This window comes from Priapulus caudatus, unplaced genomic scaffold, assembly GCF_000485595.1.
Source record: "Priapulus caudatus unplaced genomic scaffold, Priapulus_caudatus-5.0.1 Scaffold1084, whole genome shotgun sequence".
NCBI classification, from domain to species: Eukaryota; Metazoa; Priapulida; class Priapulimorpha; order Priapulimorphida; family Priapulidae; genus Priapulus; species Priapulus caudatus.
The window spans coordinates 40,398-46,495 of NW_014578145.1; the positions used below are offsets into that span (position 1 = coordinate 40,398).

General features: G+C 50.0%; 1 long non-coding RNA gene across 1 annotated transcript in view; it reads right to left on the minus strand.

Moving 5' to 3' along the window:
- LOC106815295 overlaps positions 1–6,098 on the minus strand; it is a 12,118-nt gene that overhangs the window by 1,618 nt on the left and 4,402 nt on the right. The window contains exon 2 of the long non-coding RNA XR_001394727.1: positions 3,617–3,627. This is a non-coding gene — a long non-coding RNA (uncharacterized LOC106815295). The remainder of the gene's footprint in view (positions 1–3,616; positions 3,628–6,098) is intronic.

Sequence of the window (6,098 nt, forward strand, 5' to 3'; positions counted from 1 at the left end):
GCTCTTACTCTCTTTTGTCTCTGTCTCTAGCCAAGAGAGAGCACAAGATGCCGTTAAGAGGTCAAATTGGCGATTTGCAATTTCGAGGCTTTTTGTAAGGTTTCGCCGGGTTCTTACGGGTTCGAAATTCTAAAAGGCCGCCATGCCAGTTGTCCCACAATTTCTCGGTCCCTGTCGGTTAGAAATATAACTTCGGCAAGCGGCGCGGGCCTATCTGACGAAGTCGGCATTAAACAAGAGGAGCCAAGATCACCGGGACAAAAACGTTTTGGAACACTCCGATTCGATTGGCGACGATGCCACGAATCCGTTTCGGTGACCTTCCACCTTCTCTCCTGCAACTTTACCTCGCCTCCTTTCACCGTCCTCTGCCCTCAAACCCAAGCGCAATCAGGAGGATTATTGCCCCGAATGGACGTCAAACGTGAGCAAGCGAAGCACCAATCGAGAATGGAGGCAATATGCGAAGACCCGAACAATCCACGCGCCGCGGGGACGTGACATAGTAAGTACAGCACACGCAGGCGGACGAGGGAAACAGAGCATTTAAAAAGAGGCAAGCATTAACGGAGCAAAAAAAAAACTGGGTGATGCACTTCACGGAGTATGAGACCAGCGGGACCAAGCGAAAATTTATCATACGCCAAGGAGGCCTAAGTGGTGGAGTCCGATAGACTGAGAGCTATGACTTAGAAGACCGGACTCAAGGGACCTAAAGGTTAGTACAGGGAGCAGGATATACCACTGCGGCCGTGTTACTAACACAAGACCAAGCAGCAAATTAAAAATGACCGCCCCGGAAAAGCCAACACATTGCCCACAGGCAAATGCATGGAGTCGCGATGGGATCCGGTCATAGACGGGGGGACCGGCTCCATCGCCCCTGGCAGGAACACGGAGGCTCCGCGATGGGCAAATCACTTCCGGAGTGTACGGGCAACGCCCGATGTGATCTGAGGCAGGGAGAGCGCCGCGTTAGTGGAGCACCCGTTAGAAAGAGAGTCTCTCCGGTCCCATACATACACAGCGATGAAACAAGTGTCGAGCGCCAAGGCACGGGGTTCCGTGGTCGATCGCCGATCAGCACCCGGTAGCGCAGCTGCGGATGGACCCAGCGTCACGTGACAAAAATACCCAGAAAGAAGGGAACGCGACACACGAGTTGCTCGTATTACGCGCACTGCATGCGACGTAAGACCCCGCGCGGCGATGTGAGAATACGAGGGGACCGAGTCACAAAGTTGCGAAATGAGGCTCCCGGTAACATGCGGGCTGGCGTGGAGAAAACTGCAAAAGCGACGTGAGGGTGGAGAGTTAGGCAGATGTAGAGAGGTCCTAGGGGCCGCTTCGGGAACTCATGCATACAGTTCGTGACGAATAGTGAGCGGGTAGTGCATAGGTATGGATGAAGAATATTGAGCAGACTACTCAGATGTAGAAGTAGAGAATACACGAACTATTAGATATTAGATATTTTTGGGAAGTTCACCAAAGCATGTACTATTAAGAGTAAATTTCTTGTATACCTCTCACAGCCTATCGTATGACAGCCTACTGCACCCGCTAACTGCGCGCCAACCTAGCTGTAAACTCTTATGTGTCCATTCGTCCCTCTTTGCGGGGACGCTGACAAGACAGACCAGCACCAGCCATCAGGAATTCGAAACACACTAGCGCGACACGAGTGTTGGTCTCCGGGACCGATGACTCCTCTCTGACAGGGAAAGGCCACCGAAAACATCCGCCACCAGGACGCGCGAGTGCGTGTCAGGTCGACCCAAACAGCCGCGAAACGGGAGCCACCTATGGCAAACGGAAAAATCGCTTTCTTATGCAGAGACGGAAGAAAATTCAGAGCTACAGGAGCCGTAGGAAAACGACAGTTAATGTTGGTGATGAGAGCGAGAGTGACGGAAATTTCAATAAACAGTCACACAGCGGAGAAAGAGAGAGGCACGAGTCCAGGGAGCCCAGGAATAGCAATGAAGATGATAAGAAACCGAGAGGGATAATGAATATAGGTGATTTACATTACAGGACAATGTATTCAAAGCCGGAAATGACCTTACAATTGACGTATAATTCTATGGGATGAACACAATTACCCTACAGGTTTCTTTCACAGGTAGAATGTACGCAAAGATACCTTGTATACTGTTACGGAGGCAGAAAATAGAATGGAGTAAACGGCAGAATTTGCGATTTTTTGGTGTGTACAAATCTCTGAAGACAAAACGGAAATTTACCATTATTTTTCTCTGGGACGTTTTGAAAGCGGAATTCGGGGACGATTTTCACAAACGGAAAGGCAATTTTTGAAACGCGAAAATCACTGCTCCCTACACATATCTGCTAACAGTTACTCACTCGGAGAGGATTGGCGAATCATTAAGAAGCAACAGTATTCTCTTTATATTCGAGAAAGGGAGAGAACCTTGACCTTCGGCCGACCTGAGTAAGGTGTAGCAGCGCCTGGCTGAAGCCTGCTGTTGCTTGTCAGCGGAGTTCACGTTCGGACGGATGAGCGCACCACCGATAGTGCCGTTGCGGCGGGCGGCGGGAACGTCCATGCCGACGGATGTGATAGACCTGGCGAGCAAGAGGATGTGGGAAAGCGGTACACGGGTCAACACAGTACACCACTTACGACAGGTATACCGCGCTTCAACGATGACTAGAGTTGACAAAAGTTGACACTATACAGTTAAAACCTAGTATACACGAGCGGGTGCACAGTATCCTACGGGCTCACGGTGCACTTAGAGTAGACGATTGGGACAAAGTTGACAAGTATACAGTTAACCTATATACACTAGCTGCCGAGCAGTTACACTCGCATCAACGATGCCACGTAGAGCGTTTGAACAAAGGTGACACGATATACGTTTAAACGCTATTACACGAGTGACAGTGATCCACGGCCAGTTCAACGGTGCGCAGCTAGGAGTTGACAATGCGTTGACAATATACAGTTGGAAGACCGTATATCACTAGCTCACAGTATCACGCTTCACACGTTGAGAGAGAGTTGCACACTTAGGAGTATGAACAAGTGACAAATATACAGCCGGCACGCGAGGAAGCCGATCAAATCACGTGCCGCGGTGAAGCAGTGTCGCCGCCTAGTGGTTAAAACAAACGGCCAGCGAAAACAAAGCCGTTACGAGATTACGCGGAAGATGGTCGCCATGGTGACCGGGTACATCGCCCCGGCAACCCCCGTTTGAACGTGGAGAGAGAGCCTGCCCTCTCCTACACAGCGAAGGCGACGCGACGTCGTCGACGATCCAGCAGGTGGCGCTGCTGGTGGGTCACGACGAGAACGGACCGAGCTTGCTGTTTAGACTGGCGACGTAGGCGGCGTGGATCGAAGTCACAAAGTTGGAATCGGTCTGCGGGCGGAGAAAAAAACAAGAGAGTACGTTAAGTCTACGTCGAATAACATTTCGAAATAGTATGTAGAATATAGATGTAGAATATAGAATATAGATATAGAATATAGAATACAGAATATAGATATAGATATTTTTGGATTTCACGATACTATTAAGAGTAAATTTACTTTATGATACAGCCTATCGTATGACACCTACTGCACCCGCTAACTGCCGCCAACCTAGCTGTCAACTGCGTTCGACGTGACAAAGACAACCAGACCAGCCATCAACACCACTAGGGACACTGATTTTCCGCGATCCCGAAAAAGGACGGACAACACGGAAACGGCCATTGGAAACGGAAAAGATGTTTTCAAACGGAAAAACGCGGAAAACGTAATTTGAACATATTACAACATGGAAATTTCAATAAAATCACACAAAAACCGTCGACAATAGCATTGGTAATGATATGGTTTACATTCAGACAAGTTTCAAAGCGAAATGACTTACAATGACGATAATTCTATTATGAACACATTACCCTACAGGTTCTTTCAAAGGTTGTACCAAATACCTTTTTTTCGGGCAAATATATGTAAACGGAATTTTGCATTTTTGGTGTGTACAATCTCTAAGACAAAACGGAATTTCCATTCTTTCTCTACTTTGAAACGGAATTCACAATTTTCACAAACGGAAAAGGCAATTTTTTGAAACGGAAAATCAGTGTCCCTACACCACTGCTAAACAGTTACTCACTCGGATACAACATTAAGCAACATTATTCTCGACATTCGAGGAGAATTGACCTTCACCGACCTTGAGTAAGTGTAGCAGCGCCTGCTGAAGCTGCTCTCTTGTCAGCGGAGTCACGCTCGACGGTGGCACCACCGTAGCTGCCGTTGCCGGCGGCGACGTCATGCCGACGTGTGATAGACCTGCAGAGAAGGACGTGGAGAAACCTTTTACAACGTTCAACACATACACTAGCTGCACAGTATCCACGGCTTCAACGATGCACTAGAGTGACAAAGTTGACAATATACAGTAAACCTATATACACTAGCTGCACAGTATCCACGTTCAACGATGCACTAGATTGACAAAGTTGACAATATGATACAGTTAAACCTATATGACGAGGCTAGTATGGCGTGCACAGTATCCACGGGCTTCAACGATGCACTAGAGTTGATAAAGTTGACATGAAGCATTAAACCTATATAGCACTTAGCTGCACAGTAATGCACGCTTCAAACGATGCTCACGAGTTGACAAGTTTGACAATATACAGTTAAACCCTAATCATACACTACTTGTGCACAGTATCGCAACGGCAATTGCAACGACCGACAATAAATTGAGGATGATACAGCTCTTAACCCGTTTTGTACAGAATGGTCAAACAATGCAAACGATCATATAGTGTCCTTTATAGATATGTATTAGCCTATTACATGTCAACATACACACAAGCTTATCATTGTTTATCATGCTAAATAATGAATTGCAATGTACACACGCAGCGTCTGCACAGTGTCTGCATTATCCATGCGTGCGTGCGTATGTGTGTGGTGTACGTGTGTGTGCGTGGCAATGTGTGTAGTGGTGTGGCGTGTGTGTGTGCGATGTATGTCGTGTGTGTGCGTGTACGTGTGTGTCGTGTGTGTGTGTTGTGTGGTAGTGTGTGCCGGTGGCATGCGTGCGTGCGTGCATCTGTGCGTGCGTGCGTCGTGCGTGCGTGTGTGTGTGTGTGTGTGTGCCGTGTGTGTTATTTGTGTGTGCGTGTGTGTGTGGTGTGTGCTGTATGTGCGTGCTGTGTGTGCTGCATAGTGGCGATGCATGCGCTGAGTGCCGACTGCTGTGTGTGTGCGTGATGTGTGTGGCGCGTTTATGGTGGTGTGTGCGTGTGTGTGGTGTGTGTGAGTGCTGGTCGGGTGTGTGCAGTGTGTGTATCTGTGTGCCGTGTGTGTGTGCGTGAGTGTGTACGTGTGTGTGGTGGCGTGTGCGGCCTGTGCGGTCTGCAGCAGGCTCATCGCGCTGGTGAGGAGGCTGTGGCATGTGTGAGGTGTGGCTTACTCACGCTATCGAGGTCTGAGGCAGACGGCAGGTTCTGCCGCCGCCAGCCAGCCTAGCGTCTGCTGCAGCGAACGCAAGACGGGGGTGTGCGTGCCGTGCGTGCAGCCAGTGCGGCGTGGAGGTCGCTTGCGTGCGTGAGGTGTGCGCTTATCTCACGGCTCGTGAGGTATTGAGCAGGACGGCAGGTTCTGCCGCCGGGCCAGCCAAGCTAGGCGCTCTTTGCTGCACGAACGCAGACAAAGTGTGCGGTGCGGGTGCGTGCGTGCGTGCGCGCACGTGACGTGGAGCAGTAGAGTGTCGTTACTGTTTGAGGGCACCTATCAGGTCTGAGCAGGACGGCAGTACGGTGCTGCGCCAGCACTAGAGCGTCTGCTGCACGAACCAGACGGAGTCAGAATCGTCGTGATGTCCAGAGGTCGATGCGGCCGGCACCGACTCCGCCGCGCTCCCTACTGCTGCTGCTGCTGCCACCTGCTGCTTGCTGCTGCTGTGCTTGCTGCTGGAGGAGAGAAATATCAGATGAGTTAGACGATGGGTCTGACCACGAGAGAGCACTGACAGATGAATATACACCACACACGCGCGCGCACGCACACACCGCACACACACATAGACCAATACACGCACGCACTGTGCACT